The sequence below is a fragment of the Microtus oregoni genome, unplaced genomic scaffold, assembly GCF_018167655.1.
Source record: "Microtus oregoni isolate MIOR12 unplaced genomic scaffold, Mior012 000029F_ref0000214, whole genome shotgun sequence".
Taxonomy (NCBI): Eukaryota; Metazoa; Chordata; class Mammalia; order Rodentia; family Cricetidae; genus Microtus; species Microtus oregoni.
This window is the reverse complement of record NW_024543088.1, coordinates 7,481,828-7,499,378: the sequence shown is the minus strand read 5'-3', so window position 1 is coordinate 7,499,378 and position 17,551 is coordinate 7,481,828. Positions and strand designations below refer to the sequence as shown.

The 17,551-nt window shown below is 38.5% G+C and overlaps 1 pseudogene; it reads right to left on the bottom strand.

The window, feature by feature from the left end:
* Window positions 1-17,551, bottom strand: part of LOC121464655 — a 112,003-nt pseudogene that overhangs the window by 84,475 nt on the left and 9,977 nt on the right.

The window sequence follows — 17,551 nt, the reverse complement described above, 5'->3', positions numbered from 1 at the left end:
ATGTCCAGATTTATTACACCAGTTGACTAATGCTTGACAGGAACTTTTTCCATTTTCTGATATCTTCTTCAATTTATTTCTTTAATGCCTTAAAGTATTAACAATGGCCTCTTACTTTTCTAGTTTGGAATCCCCCAAACTATTTTCTGAGGCTATAGTGAAAGACATCATTTCCGTGATTTCTATTTAGGTCTGTTTGCATTTGTATATAGGAGGGCTACTGTCCTCTGTAGGGTAAAATGGACATCTGTTAAAGGAAACCGATCAATCACTGAACACCATGATTCTAAACCTTGAGCCAGTGAAATTAACAAATCCTGGATCTGAGACCTGGGCCAGGGAAAGAAACATATTTCTCCCTGAACCCAGGACTAAAGACATTTGCCCTGACTCTAAAACCAAAGTCAAAGAAACACACATTGTTCCCAGAATCAGAGCCCGTGAAGGAAATATGCCCTGGTCCTCAGATTACAGTTGTAAGATTTGGCAACAATGAGCCAGTGAAAGAAACACAGTTTGACCATGAAATCAGAGCCACATCTGCCTCTGAACAATGAAACAAAAATACCTGAGCAGGGAAAGACAAACCAACCCCTCTTCTCCCTGGTAAAACTCTTCCCTCAAGAAGCCCTATACAAGCCTCTCTGCATGTTCACTTAAAGGCCACTATTTATGTCTCCCTGGCAGAGTCGGCTACTCTGCTGGATTCCTCCTTCCCAAATAAGTCTCTTTCTCAAAAGAATCTTGGGTGAAGATCTTCATTTGCCAGCACAGAATAGAAGAACATGGTTGGGCAGGACGTTCCTTAAGGGAATGAGCTGAAAAACCATGCTGAGATGATCCCTAAGTGGGGGGGGGGGGCATAAGCAAGGTGGAGCAGAAAAGGTAAGGAGTTGGAGGAGTTGCTATATTTCTGAGTGTGCTTCTCCTTTAGAGGAGTGTGAGCAAATGAAGTAACATCTTAGGCTGGAGAAGAAGCAGATAGCTCTGTTAGGATGTTCCCTTAAGGGAACAGAGCAGAACTCAGCTGTATGGCTCTCCAGGAGAAGTAGAGTATTGCTATATCCTGTGGGGAGACCATGCCCAACTGCACCCCAGCTCGAGGTAGCCTGTCTTACTGCTAGTTAGGACACTTGTCCTCCAGGTCTGAGATATTGTATTGCAGGTCCAGCCTCCATAGCTATCCTATTGTGACTCTGTTTCTCCATAGCTGCCACATTGTTTCTCTTGGCCTCCAGAGTTGTCTGATTGTGGCTCTCTACCCCTCCAGAGCTATCCTTTTGCAGCCTGGCTTCTTAATAATCAGAATATCTCTGCAACTCCACAATTTTAGCACATTCCGCTACACCCACTGTTAATTATATTTTCACCCCCTAAATTTGATGAAAGTGCTTCTCAGATTTAGGAGTTTCCTGGTGGAGTTTGTAGAGTTTTTCATACCTAAAATCATAGCATCTGCACGTAAAGTTTATTTGATTTCTTCCTTTTGCTTTTCATCACTTCTTGATCTTCTTCATTTGTGATATCGTTCTTCCTAAGATTTCAAGTATTGTATTGAATATATATGGAGAGTGTGAGTACCTTTGTGTTGTTTCTTATTTTAATGCAAAACATATTAATTTCTCTCCATTTAGCTTGATGTGGGCTACACACCTGTTGTCAAATGGTTCTTTTATTTGGAAGTATGTCCCCTGAACTCCTAATCTCTCTAGAACTTTTATGAAGAAGGGGTGTTAATTTAGTCATAGACTTTTCTGCATTGAATGCAGAATTGAAGTTTCAGTTTGTATAAGGGGTAGATTATATTTATTAGTTTTTGTATATTGATCCATCCCTACATGTCCTGAAACAAAGCTTATGGTAGATGATATTTTTGACGTGTTCTTGGATCCAGTTTGCAAATATTTTATTGAGGACTTTTGCATATATGTTCGTAAGGAAATTGCCATATAGTTTTCTTACTTTTTGAGTGCATAAGTGACTGAGGTATCAAGGAAACTATCCTCATGAAAGGAATGTCTCAGTGTTCTGCTGCTTTTATTTTGTAGAATAATTTGAGGAGTATTCATGCTAATTAGAGAAGAAGTATAAAAGGATGGAAATTACCACCTACTCCCATTATTCTGCTGCTTCGCCATAGTATTAAAATTATTCCTGATGTTTTATTGGTTTACCCAAAAACTGTTGCATCTATAAGCCTTTATTCCCAAGGCTTCTTACAGAATTTGACAACTAAAAGGTGATTTACAAGTGGTCATGGCGTAAATAATAAAGAAATATTGAGTTGTATTCATTTGTTTATATCAAATATGTTCCATGGAATGTTTAGAGCTCATTCAGAACAGAGGGATACTACATGGTAAGGACAGGAAGTCATGAATGAGTATAAGAAAATAGTGCTTTCTATACATCATGACAGTTACCCATATGAACTCAAGTAACTAGGATAGCATGTGTCAGACCTGAGCAAATTCAAGCAGAGAATAAAATCCTAGGAAGAAAGAGTGACTGGACATGGAGACCCACACCTTGCTGAGATTTTCCTATAATATTAAAGGTGTATGGAAAAAGGGCATAAAATTTATTTTAAGAATGTGCAGCTCCTTATAGTTCAACCATATTGCAAGATATGATCAACAACCAAGATTATGGGAATTACAGATTGAACTCTGTGAGTGTAAATAAAGAAGAGAAAAAAATCAGAGCTATCTGGAGGAAGCAGAACATGGGAAGTGTTGGAGTGTTGCATATGATCAAAGGACTTTGTGAAGTATAAAAAATAATAAAAGTATTAAAAATGAAATAATATATAGATGCACAAACCTGTTTTTCCAAAAAATCTCAAATATAGATAGTTAACATAAAGATAAGCAAGAGAATACACAAACTCTATGTGGATATTAACATATCAAAAATTTTGATATTCAGAGATCTATAGCCAATATTAAAATAGAGAAATAAATGCATGACCCTAAACCAATCTTAACATATGACGAACAATTTGCAGGAATACATAAAAATAACTTTTAAATTCTATAAATCTACGGAAAATAGGGAACTCTACAATCTTACAAAATGAGTACAACTATAAAATTTATATTTTCTGATTTTATGTGATACTACAGAATAGTGAAAACCATGTAATACTGTCATGAGTCCATTTTCTCATGTCTCTTGTCCCTCCATTTCTTTCCTCCATATTCTGGGATCCTGATTTGTGTCCTGCTGGTCCGGACACATGAGAACAAGCAAACAGACGTGAACAAGAACAGACAAATAATTTTTCAAACACTGTGCAAGTTTTTAATGCTAATTTTCATTTCAATATTGTTTATGATCTGGTGGTATTTAAAGATATGGCAACATATAATCTTCCTCTTTTACCATAACTGAAGTTAACTATTCAAACTGAGTTTTTAGGTCAGTTTGTATTATTAAGACCTATGACGTAATTTGGGATAATTATTCAATGTGAATTCTTATAACATTTCAGGTAAAGATTTCCTCTTTGCCTTCAGGGCAGAATTCCTCCATGTCCTAGATTTCCCATATGTGCTAATCTTTCATTGTAACTTACCTTGTTCATTGTCTTCTGTCTCTCCTATGTTCACATTCCAGGGCTCTTTGCTTTGTTCAAGAGAGCTGATCAGGTCTGCTTTTGGCACAGAAAGACCTGTGTGTTGGAAGAAATACATGAGCATATCCTTAGATAAGACTAAAACACAAAGGTTTCTAAAAACCACCAAACTGACTATACAAGAGGGTTTATAAGATTCCAAATACAATTTCCTCATTGCCATTTCCTAATATTTTAAAATTTTCAAAATCATTTTTGTTATTATTGCATAGTTGAGTTCCTATATATATGACAACTGAGTCTCAATTAAACTATGTGATGAATCTTTAAGTTACAAATAAATATGTAATCTATAATGGGCCTGAGAAGTAAGTGGTATTATAAAAGTTTGAATGATGAATATCATCCCCAGAAGTTAGGAATATATAGAAAAGGTAAAGTTTTACAAAACATTGTGTTCTACCTAATGAACTTCAAGATTTTGATTAAATTGGCATGTGAATGTCAGGCAGAAAATTCACTAATAGACATAAAACGTACTTATAGGAACCATTATGATAAGGAAGGACTCAGTAAAGAAAAGTCTCACCCACAGAGACCATATTATTGTAGTTCTCCAACATGACATCCCTATACAATGCCCTCTGTGCAAAGTTGAGGCTGTTCCACTCATCTGGAGAGAAGTAGATTGCCACATCCTGGAATGTCAAGATTTCCTGAAATGAAAGAAATAGTTTATCAAGTTCCCAGGTACAAAGTTCTTTACTTATACTTGGACATAAGAATTCATTACAAAACTTGATGTACTCTTGATTAGCATTATTCTAAAAGGCACTATCTAAAATAATGACTTACTAAATATCTTTATGCTGGAAATAAAACAGATCAAGCAATGTAGGACAAACTTAAGCCATAAATCCAGAGGCTTAAATGGCGTATGCGAGTCAGAGTCAGATTATCTTCATGTAACATTCCAGACAATGTCTGTGAATCACCAAGTTACGGGCCTCTATTGTATGGCAAATTGTTGTTGTAGAAAGCACTGGCTGAAGAACCATGAGCTGTAAAGTTGCAATCATACATGGATACACTGCTGTCAAATGAAAATGTGTCAAAAGGAAAATGGGAAGCAAGAGGCAAGATTGTGAAATGAAAGAAAAAAGCAGAGATTTTTACTGCAAATGAAAACAGTGGGGAAGACCGTGGAAGGGCTGACACCTGTGTTTGGTGAGCTGGAAAGAGACTGACTTCTAAAACCTCAACAAGTACTGGGGATACTGTGGGCAGATATTTAAAAGACAAGTGAAGGTGCGAGATTGTGTTGCTGATCCATGACTTAGATCAGCTGACACCCAAAGCTGAATCTCCCCTGAAGCTATAGGGTCCCATCTCTGCTTCAAGAACACAAGATGAGTATGAAGCCAAATTACAATAAGTTATTCAACAAAATTTACTTTGGAGCCAATAAAAACACCAACAAAATGTTGATTAAACATTTCTGTGAAGAGAGGTCTTAAAAATCTGGTTTTCTAGATTAGAGCTAATAATATAAACTGCACCTTACCTTTTATCAAATTTTTTTCTACATGAGTTTTCATGGGGAAGATAGAAGGAAAGGACAAACCACCAAGGACGTGCCCTTATTGACAGTGTAATTATATTATTCATTGTATTTTTCCTTGTTGTCTTTCTCCTATTCTAATTCTTTAACATATTCACTTTCATGTAATAAAAACTTTAAGAACCATTTATGTCCTTTATAACTATATATACTCTTTTTCTTCTCTCTCCCAAGCCTACCTACATTTATCCAACACTGTGGTCCATTTAAAGGTCTTTCATGTTTGAATCTGTCCTATTGTGTATCTATAATTTTTACTGTCCAGGAGCAGTTCTTAAAATGCTAAGCCTTCTTACAAACTTAAGCTGCATCATTAGTAGGGTATATATAGTACTTTCTCCTTGTTCTGCACAGTCCAGCATGGTAGAGCTGTTTGCTGCCTCTGAGAGCCATGCTCACAGTCCCATTCTCAGACACACAGCCAGTCCGTACAACCTTAAGCAAGCTGCAGCATTCTGCTCACAAACCCAACTCAAATGCTCTGTAGCTGTACCTCCTGTCTGAAAGAGTCAGAGTTTGCACTGGCAGCCCAGCCCAGAAAGCCTGCATTTCAGAATGACACCGCATTTTTTCCTACTCCCACTGAATCAGGAAAACCTTTCATAAAGGAGCTGCTGCAAGCCACCAGCAGAAAAAAAAATACAGCTAAACTTTGTTTTTTAGTGTGTGTTTAGTGTTCCTTTCCAAGACCTCTCAGGTCTTAAGTGGATTTTAGTTGGCCACATGGGCACTAATTTGTAGGAGGAGGCCCCTTGTTTGTCCCAGACACCCATAACCAAAACAACCACACAAAATGTATGTTAAGTAAATCACTGCTTAGCCCATTAGCTCTAGCTTTTTATTCGCTAACTCTTATATTAATTTAACCCATTTCTATTAATCTGTGTATCACCATGGGTCAGTGATTTACTGACAAGTTTTAGGCTTGTCTGATTCTGGCAGTGGCTGTATGGCTTCTCTCTGAATCCACCCTCTTTCTCCCAGCACACAGCCTAACTTTTACTGCCTAGTTCTGTTCTGCCCTTGCCATAGGCTCAAAGCAGTTCTTTATTCATTAATGGTAATCACAGCACATGGAGGGGACTCCCATATCAACAGTGTGTCATAAATCTCAAATGAAAACTAAAGTTGCTTGATGTGGGAGTGATTTCTTATTAATAAAGAAACTGCCTAGACCCATTTGATAGGCCAACCCTTAGGTAGGCGGAGTAAACAGAATGAAATGCTGGGAGAAAGAAGCTGAGTCAGGGAGTCGCCATGATTCTCCCACTCCAGACAGACGCAGGTTAAGATCATTCCTGGTAAGCCAGCTCGTGGGCTACACAGATTAATAGAAATGGGTTAGATCAATATGTAAAAGCTAGCCAATAAGAAACTGAAACTAATGGGTCAGGCAGTGTTTAAAAGAATACAGTTTCCGTGTAATTATTTCAGGTAAAGCTAGCCGGGTGGCGGGACACAGCCCGCCGCTCCGTACTTCAACAGTTGCTAGACGAAAACTAATGTAGTTCCCTATAGGATGTGGATGTAGGAAAGGACTTTCTAAATAGGACTCTGTTTTTCCAAGAATTAAGGCAAAATCTGAGGAGTGGTTCTTGAAAAGCTAAAAAGCTTCTAAATAGTTAACAACAAGGTAAAGCAAAACCCCAAGAATGAAAGAAAGTCTTTATCTGCTTATTCAAAAGAGGGCCCTGAACAAAAATCACAGAGTACTGAAAGTAAGGGAAAATGGATAATAAATATCTCAAGTATGTTAATGGCTTCTAGAAATTAGGAATTTACAAATAAGAACAACTTATAAAATTCACTCTACCACAGTCAGAAGGACACACCATTGGCAACAATTGCTTGAGGAGTGTGAGGAAACAGAATAGTAGTTGATCATTAGATTAATTGAAAACTTATGAAACCATGTAGAAAATGTTATGGAGAAGTCTCAAAAAGCTAAGAAATTAATCTACCACATGGCCTATCTCTATCATTCCTTCTCATATGCCCAGTGGTGTCCACATCATTTTCTAAAGATACTTTATTAGGTATGTTCATCGCTGCACTACTCACAAGAGCTGGAAATTACATAGCATCTTAATGTCCTACAATAGACAAAGGAATAACAAATATGTGCTACATGCATATGATAAAAACTATTCATCTGTAAAGAAAAATGAGATCATGAATTTTCAGATAAATATATCCAACAGAAAAGATCATTCAGAGTGTGATAATTCATACCAAGACTGACAAATATTGCATGCTCTTTCTTATGATAAGTTTGTAGCTACAAATCTTAAATGGCAGAACATATACTAGTGTAAATGAAGAAAGCAGGTAAAATGTTTTATTTATTTTTTTTTTAATTTATTTATTTATTAAGGATTTCTGCCTCGTCCCCACAACCGCTTCCCATTTCCCTCCCCCTCCCCCGATCAATTCCCCCTCCCTCATCTGCTCGAAGAGCAATCAGGGTTCCCTGACCTGTGGGAAGCCCAAGGACTGCCCACCTCTATCCAGGTCTCGTAAGGTGAGCATCCAAACTGCCTAGGCTCCCACAAAGCCAGTACGTGCAGTAGGATCAAAAACCCACTGCAATTGTTCTTGAATTCTCAGTATTCCTCATTGTCCGCTATGTTCAGCTAGTCCGGATTTATCCCATGCTTTTTCAGACCTAGGCCAGTTGGCCTTGGTGAGATCCCAATAGAACATCCCCATTGTCTTAGTGTGTGGGTGCACCCCTCGTGGTCCTGAGTTCCTTGCTCGTGCTCCGTCTCCTTCTGCTCCTGATTTGGACCTTGAGATTTCTGTCCGGTGCTCCCGTGTGGGTCTCTGTCTCTCTCTCCTTTCATCGCCTGATGAAGGTTAATATTCCTGAGGATGCCTATGTGTTTGTCTTTGGATTCACCTTATTTAGCTTCTCTAGGAACATGAATTATAGGCTCAATGTCCTTTATTTATGGCTAGAAACCAAATATGAGTGAGTACATCCCATGTTCCTCTTTTTGGGTCTGGCTTACCTCACTCAGGATAGTGTTTTCTATTTCCATCCATTTGTATGCAAAATTCAAGAAGTCCTTGTTTTTTACTGCTGAGTAATACTCTAATATGTATATATTCCATACTTTCTTCATCCATTCTTCCGTTGAAGGGCATCTAGGTTGTTTCCAGGTTCTGGCTATTACAAACAATGCTGCCATGAACATAGTTGAGCATATACTTTTGTTGTATGATAGGGCCTCTCTTGGGTATATTCCCAAGAGTGGTATTGCTGGATCCAGGGGTAGGTTGATCCCGAATTTCCTGAGAAACCGAAACACTGCTTTCCAGAGTGGTTGCACAAGTTTGCATTCCCACCAGCAATGGGTGAGTGTACCCCTTTCTCCACAACCTCTCCAGCAAAGGCTATCATTGGTGTTTTTTATTTTCGCCATTCTGACAGGTGTAAGGTGGTATCTTAAAGTTGTCTTGATTTGCATTTCCCTGATCGCTAAGGAGGTTGAGCATGACCTTAAGTGTCTTTTGGCCATTTGAAGTTCTTCTGTTGAGAATTCTCTGTTCAGATCAGTGCCCCACTTTATAATTGGGTTGATTAGCATTTTACGGTCTAGTTTCTTGAGTTCTTTATATATTTTGGAGATCAAACCTTTGTCAGTTGCAGGGTTGGTGAAGATCTTCTCCCAGTCAGTGGGTTGTCTTTTTGTCTTAGTGACAGTGTCCTTTGCTTTACAGAAGCTTCTCAGCCTCAGGGAGTCCCATTTATTCAATGATGCCCTTAGTGTCTGTGCTGCTGGGGTTATACATAGGAAGTGGTCTCCTGTGCCCATGTGCTGTAGAGTACTTCCCACTTTCTCTTCTATCAGGTTCAGTGTGTTCGGACTGATATTGAGGTCTTTAATCCATTTGGATTTGAGTTTTGTGCATGGTGATAGATATGGATCTATTTTCATTCTTCTACAGATTGACATCCAGTTTTGCCAGCACCATTTGTTGAAGATGCTCTCTTTTTTCCATTGTATACTTTTAGCTCCTTTATCGAAGATCAGGTGTTCATAGGTTTGTGGGTTAATGTCAGGGTCTTCTATTCGATTCCATTGGTCGACTTCTCTGTTTTTATGCCAATACCAAGCTGTTTTCAATACTGTAGCTCTGTAATAGAGTTTGAAGTCAGGGATGGTAATGCCTCCAGACAATCCTTTATTGTATAAGATTGTTTTGGCTATCCTGGGCTTTTTGTTTTTCCATATAAAGTTGATTATTGTCTTCTCCAGATCTGTGAAGAATTTTGATGGGATTTTCATGGGGATTGCATTGAATCTATAGATTGCTTTTGGTAGAATTGCCATTTTTACTATGTTGATCCTCCCAATCCAAGAGCAAGGGAGGTCTTTCCATTTTCTGGTGTCTTCTTCAATTTCTTTCTTCAAAGACTTATAGTTCTTGTCAAGTAGATCTTTCACTTCCTTGGTCAGGGTTACCCCAAGGTATTTTATGCTATTTGTGGCTATCGTGAAAGGTGATGCTTCTCTGATTTCCCTCTCTGCTTCCTTATCCTTAGTGTATAGGAAGGCAACTGATTTTTTGGAGTTGATCTTGTATCCTGCCACATTACTAAAGCTGTTTATCAGCTGTAGGAGTTCTTTGGTAGAATTTTTGGGGTCGCTTATGTACACTATCATATCATCTGCAAATAACGAAAGCTTAACTTCTTCCTTTCCAATACGAATCCCCTTGATCTCCTTATGTTGTCTTATTGCTATTGCTAGAATTTCAAGCACTATATTGAAGAGGTATGGAGAGAGTGGACATCCATGTCGTGTTCCTGATTTAAGTGGGATGGCTTTGAGTTTTTCTCCGTTTAATTTAATGTTAGCTGTTGGCTTGCTGTAAATAGCTTTTATTATATTTAGGTAGGACCCTTGTATCCCTATTCTCTCCAAGACCTTTATCATAAAGGGGTGTTGAATTTTGTCGAATGCTTTTTCAGCATCTAGTGAAATGATCATATGGTTTTTTTCTTTCAGTTTATTTATATGGTGGATTACATTGATAGATTTGCGTATGTTGAACCAGCCCTGCATCTCTGGGATGAAGCCTACTTGATCATAATGGATAATTTTTCTTACGTGTTCTTGGATTCGGTTCGCCAGTATTTTATTGAAAATTTTTGCGTCGATGTTCATGAGTGAGATCGGTCTGTAATTCTCTTTCTTGGTTGGGTCTTTTTGTGGTTTTGGTATCAGGGTAACTGTAGCTTCATAAAAGGAATTTGGCAATGACTCTTCTGATTCTATATTGTGAAATACATTAAGGAGTATAGGTATTAGTTCTTCTTGGAAGTTCTGGTAGAATTCTGCATTGAAACCATCTGGTCCTGGGCTTTTTTTCGAAGGGAGATTTTTGATAACCATTTCTAATTCTTCGCGAGAAACCGGTCTATTTAGATCATTCACCTGGTCTTGGTTTAGCTTTGGTATGTGGTACTTATTTAAAAAAATGTCCATTTCTTTTGTATTTTCCAGTTTTGTGGCATACAGGCTTTTGTAGTAAGATCTAATGATTCTCTGAATTTCCTCTGTGTCTGTGGTTATGTCCCCCTTTTCATTTCTGATCTTATTTATTTGCGTGTTCTCTCTCTGTCGTTTAATTAGTTTGGATAGGGGTTTGTCGATCTTGTTGATTTTCTCCAAGAACCAGCTTTTTGTTTCATTGATTCTTTGGACTGTTTTCTGTGTTTCTATTTTGTTGATTTCAGCCCTCAGTTTTATTATTTCCAGTCTCCTGGGCGCGTCTGCTTCTTTTTTTTCTAGAGCTTTCAGGTGTGTTGTTAAGTCCCCAATGTATGCATTCTCCGTTTTCTTTAAGTGGGCACTTAGTGCGATGAACTTTCCTCTTAGCACTGCTTTCATTGTGTCCCATAGGTTTGAGTATGTTGTCCCTTTATTTTCATTAAATTCAAGGAAGACTTTAATTTCTTTCTTGATTTCTTCCTTGACCCAGGTGTGGTTCAGTAGTTGACTGTTCAGTTTCCATGAGTTTGTCGGTTTTTTGGGGGCAGCGTGGTTGTTGCCTTCTAATTTTAATCCGTGATGATCTGATAAGACACAGGTGGACACTGATATTTTTTTGTATCTGTGGAGGTTTCCTTTGTTTCCGAGTATGTGGTCAATTTTTGAGAAGGTTCCATGAGCTGCAGAGAAGAAGGTATATTCTTTCCTATTTGGGTGGAATGTTCTATAGATGTCTGTTAAGTCCATTTGCTTCATTACCTCCAATAATTCTCTTAATTCTCTATTAGGCTTCTGTCTGATTGACCTGTCCCTTGGAGAGAGAGGTGTGTTGAAGTCTCCTACTACTAGTGTGTGTGGTTTGATGTCTGCCTTGAGTTCTAGTAATATTTCTTTTACATAAGTAGGTGCTTTTATATTGGGGGCGTATATATTCAGGATTGAGACGTCCTCCTGATGAATTGTTCCTGTTATGAGTATAAAGTGACCGTCTCGGTCTCTTCTGATTGATTTTAGTTTGAAGTCAGTTTTGTTAGAAATTAGTATGGCCACACCTGCTTTTTTCTTAGGACCATTTGCTTGAAACACCTTTTCCCAACCCTTTACTCTGAGTAGGTGCCTGTCTTTGTGGTTGAGATGTGTTTCTTGCAAACAGCAGAATGTTGGATCCTGTTTTCGTATCCAATCTTTTAGCCTGTGCCTTTTTATAGGTGAATTGAGCCCATTAATATTAAGTGATATTAATGACCAGTGGTTGTTTACTCCGTTTATTCTTATTGCTTTTGGTAGTAGAGATTGTCTCCCTTCTTTGAGATGTGCTCGTGAAGGGTCATTAGATGCCTGGGTTATTGTAGGCAGTGTTGGCAGTGTTGGATTGCTTGGGTTGCGATTTTCCTTCTATTACTTTCTGTAGGGCTGGATTTGTGGCTACGTATTGTTTAAATTTGTTCTTATCCTGGAATGTCTTGTTTTCTCCATTGATAATGAATGATAGCTTGGCTGGGTATAGTAGTTTGGGTTTGCATCCCTGGTCTCTTAGCTTCTGCAGAACCTCTATCCAGGACCTTCTGGCTTTCATAGTTTCCATCGAGAAGTCAGGTGTAAGTCTGATCGGTTTACCTTTATAAGTTACTTGCCCTTTTTCTTTTGCAGCTCTTAATATTTTTTCTTTAACCTGTATATTTTGTGTTTTGATTATTATATGGCGAGGAGATGTTTTTCTTTGATCCAGTCTGTTTGGTGTTCTGTATGCTTCTTGAATATTTAAGTGAATATCTTTCTTTAAGTTGGGAAAGTTTTCTTCCATAATTTTGTTGAAAATATTTTCTGGGCCTTTGAGCTGTGACTCTTCTCCTTCTTCTATTCCTATTATTCTTAGGTTTGGTTTTTTTATTGTGTCGCATAGTTCCTGAATGTTTTGTGTTGAGAATTTGTTGGCTTTGCTGTTTTCTTTGATCTGTTCGTTTATTTTCTCTATGGTGTCCTCAGCATCTGAGAGTCTTTCTTCTAGCTCTTGTATTCTATTGATTATGCTTGTTTCTGTAGACTCTGCTCGTTGGCCTAGATTTTCCATATCCAGCTGGTCCTCAGTTTGTATTTTCTTCTTTGCCTTCATTTCAGTTTTCAATTCTTGAACTGTTTCCATTACCTGTTTGATGGTTTTTTCTTGGTTTCCCAGGGTATCATGTACGTATTTACTCATTTCTTCAAACTTTTTGTTATACTTCTCATCCATTTCTATAAGGGCATTTTTTACATGTTGTTTAAGGGACTCTATTATCTTCATAAAGTCGATTTTTTCCATTTCTTCTGTGTTAGGTTGTTCAAATACTTCTGTTGTAAGATCATTGGGTTCTGATGTTTTCATGTTGTTTTTCGGATTATTGGGAGAATTCTTGCCTTGGCGCCTGCCCATCTCCTCCTATTGATCCTATCCAATGGGTCCTTTAAAAACCGGATCAGGTTTCCCTGCTGGCCAAGGGCTCCGCTTACAAAATGCCCTCACTCTCTTTCGTGGTTCCTGCTGCAGGCCAAGAACCCTCTCACCCCTCTGAAGGATCTTCAGGACAGGACCAGGCTCCCCTTGTGCCAGTGACCTGGCCAACCAAAGGCCTACCTCTTTGATTCAATTGTAGTAGGGCGATCTGCTCTCCTTATTGCACGCCTGTTCCCGCCGCTTGGGTCTGCCTCTGCGCAGGTCCCCGAAAGCCTCTTCCTGTATGCGGTGTTGCTCCGCCGCATCTGGCCGCCGCCGCTCCGCCGCGTCTGGCCGCCGCCGCTCCGCCGCGTCTGGCAAAATGTTTTATATCTGATATGGGAGGGTGAGCAACATAGAAAGGTGAATTGGAGGGTAGAACTGATATGACCGGGAAATGGCAGAAGAAGTTTGTGAATTCAGGAGGGTGGGGCAGATAACTATGGACCAAAAAGAGATGAGCATAACAAAGTGCAAGGATGTAGAAAAAAATCATAAGAAGTTATACTTTTAACTACCTAAAAACCATAATTCATACCCACCTGGGCATGAATATACATATAAAGTATGAATAAAATTATCTCATCTTTGCTGACAATGCTTCTTGTAAGATTCAAATTTTACAAAAAAACAATGCCAAAACAGACAAGGGAATAACTATTTTAAGTTATTGATCAGAGTTGTCCAAGATGTAGCAAAACAATTATAGACTTTTGCAATTTCCCTTCATTGTTTCTTAGATTTGAAATGGAAACATTTATTAATGAAGCCAATAACTACTTCAAAAACAGAGACAATGGAACCTATAGCAAGACATTCAATGCCCCTCTCTCATGAACAGATTATTATGTACCATGTTGTACCATGCAACTTTCCAAGGAAGAAGCAACCAGTACTCTTACGCATTCTCAACTACCTACAAAGCATAATAAAGACCAATACAGAAAATAACCCTATAGACACACCAGAGGATGGTATGTGTTGCTGATAACCAACAGCCTTCTTGCTTGTCATATAACCAACTGTATATGAGGTAAATGATGACTTCAACTGGAAACCTAGCCTACTATCCAGGGTTAATGAAATTATAGAACTTGGAAGAAGACGTACAACCACCACATTAATGAACAAGCATTTTCCCTTATTTGATTTTCCAAGAGACATCATTATAGAAAACCATAACCAATCAGAATTAAAAGCTGAGGAGTCCAGTCTGAATGACTACATCTACAAAATATCCCTTACAGAAGGCTCAAGAAACATTCATAACTGAGGCTTACGGTTGGTAAAATGTTCTGTTTTATTTCCCATGTGCATATAACATATGGCAAAAAACAAGTAAACCAATTTCATAAGAACACCCAAAGATTATATACTATGACCACACCTCCATCTTCCATATGTTCAGTGATGTAAAAGATTCCCCTTCCTTGGAGAAGCAGAGGGTTGAGGATAACTTGAGGGAATGGGATAGTCGAGATGGAGGAAGGACAGAGATGAAAGTAAGGAAAGAGATATCATGATTGAGAGAGCCATTATAGGGTTAGCAGAAACCTGGCTCTAGAGAAATCCCCAGGAGTCCACAAGGTTGACTCGAACCAAGACCCTAAGCAATAGAGGAGAGGGGTCCTGGTTTTGATTTGCTCTGTAGTCAGACTAATGAATGTCTTAAATATCATCATAGAACCTTCATAGGGCAACTGATGTAAACAGAGGCAGAGACCCACTTTGGACTGAGTTCCCAAAGTCCAGTTTAAGAGTGGGAGTAATGTGAACATGAGCAAAGAGGTCAAGACCATGATAAGCTCAACCACTGAAACAGTCTACCTGAGCTCAGCAACTCAGCAGGACTGGGAGGAAACAGGCATAGGACCAAACTGATCTCTCTGAATGTGGTTGACGGTTGCATGACTGGGGCAGACAGGGGGTCCACCGGCGGGGGTGTCAGGATTTGTCTACTGCATGTACTGTCTTTTGGGGAACATATTACCTTTGGATGTATACCTTGCTCAGCCTGGATATAGTGGGGAAGGGTTTGGACCTTCCATGGAGCAATGTGCCTTACCCTTTCCAAGGATTGGAGGTGGGTGGGGTGGGAGGATATATGGAGGGAGCAGGAGGGGGATTGGTAGTTTCAAAAAATCCAATAAATTAAAAAAAAGAGAAAAAAAAACAAGACAAAAAACTCCCCACCCTGAAACCAATATTGTTGATACTTTACATTAGTGAATACAAAGTTAGATACCACGTGAGTCTCTCAAGCAGTGCAAGAAGGCATTTTGACAAATTAAAAATCCCTTACTAATACAAATCATGAATAACAGGCTAACATATGAAATGCTAGGTATAATAATCTTTTCAGAAAATAGTATTCTAATGATGGATAATTTCCAAGTATTTCCGCTAAAATAACGTATAACACAATGCTTTCACATCTTATATACATACCAAATGTAGCCCTATAGCATTATCCAGAGTATAAAAATTAAAAAGTAGTAAAGCAAAGGGCCATAAATTAGGAAATGAAGGAGTCCAACTGTCCTTAGTTGGAGAAAATATGATTCATTTTCAGGCGAATAATTACCAACAGAGAAACTAACCCTAAAGCTCACAAAAATCCAAAGGGGCAGAAGTGATATCAACACGGTATGTCACTAGATTTTGAATATATCAATGTTATAGACTAAAACACCAAACGAAGGACTTTCTCTTTTGCAGTGCTAGTTCTTCTGTACTCACTGCATTGTGATGCCTCATTTAAAATTTGTTTATGCACCTTTTCTGGGTGCTGAGCAACAGTGAGAAACACGATCAAAGCCATCTTATATGTATCAGATTTACAAGGGTTCTCAGGAAAATAAGTACTCATATGAGTGTTAATTTCTAAAATTAAAATCCAAACTTAGGCACATTCCATGAGTCTTGGTACATTCTCCTGTCAAAGAACATATTTTGGGAATTCTTTAGTACTAAGCTCTTAATAAGGGCTTTATTAATTTCGTTACTTATGTTGGGGTTTCCACATATAATTATTCCAAGATTCCTTGATTTTTAAAAAAAAACTTATAAAAAGACAGGGTATCAGCGAGCTACGATTTTCACCTGTCACAATGGAATCCTCAGTGATGAAAATCAACAGTTGTTTGAGGATATATGTCCTCAAAAAATTAGTGGGCCAGAGCAAAATGGAGGGAAGCGTACAATGTGTTAGCAATATATGTAAAGACTCAATCATAACTCTCATATGGAACATAGACAGCAAATAGCCATAGTAATAAACTCCTCAGGAAAGACCATGAGAAGCAGAGAAGTAAAGATAAGCAACATAAATATACAACCTTGAGAGAAGAAATCGAGAAGAGCTGCTGAGCAGAGACATACTTACCATACAGCCATCCATCTCTGAGCTTTTGTGTCAGGGAGAAAGTTATATGCTTCTAGATCCTGGATTTTGTCTTGAGGATTTGCTTTAAAAGCATCACGAAACACTATTTACCTGCTACTTGCACACTCACCATCTGCAGAGCCTCAGAAATCAGGTGAATATTCACTCCTGGCTTGGTTACACTGATACTCAGGAAAATGGGGGAGTTTAAAAATGTTGAGTTTCAACCTTGTTGTGTTCCACTGGTCTGCCTAGCAATCAAGTTACCCAGTACAATGCTGGGCTATTGTACTCAACCAAGCCAAAGTAGAAAAAGTAGAAATAGGGGGAAAGGAAGGCTGAACTCAAACAGAGATCGCAGTCCTATAAAGATAATCATGACCTCCACCTTGTTTTTCCTGGCAAGGTTCACAAAGATGTTAGAGTTGCTACTTAGATTACCAAATGGAAAGTGTTGAAAAAGCACAAGTGAAAGCTATTTCATCTCAACATGTAGTTATTTGTACATTGAAATTTTGAGAGAACTACAAATTAACACTCCACACTCTCTCCTGTAGGGAACATCTCTGGAATGAGAAAAAAAAGAAAAAATATATGAAGGTGACAGTGTTAGTGCCCCTAAACTTCAGGAAAGCCCTTCATGCACACTGATAAGGAAATTATAAATGGGCAGAGTGATTCCCACTGTATGCCTCTAAAGGAACTCATCAAACAAGATTTAAAAGAAGCATTTCTGAAATAGGTGAAAACAGAAATATGATACTCATTTGAAGAAGGTACCACCACATATCTCAAATAGAATAAAAGTTCTAGGGTTAATTTCCTCCAATTTCTAAAGCAATGGATTACATATGTGTGGGGGGGATGGGAGACACATCTGTGAGCTCTTGTCTGCAGAGCTGCTGAGAGGATCTAGACAACAGGACCTCAGCCTTATACATGTCTTACATTTCCACAGTCCCAGGAATATTCCCATTCGCCTCATTGAGCTAAA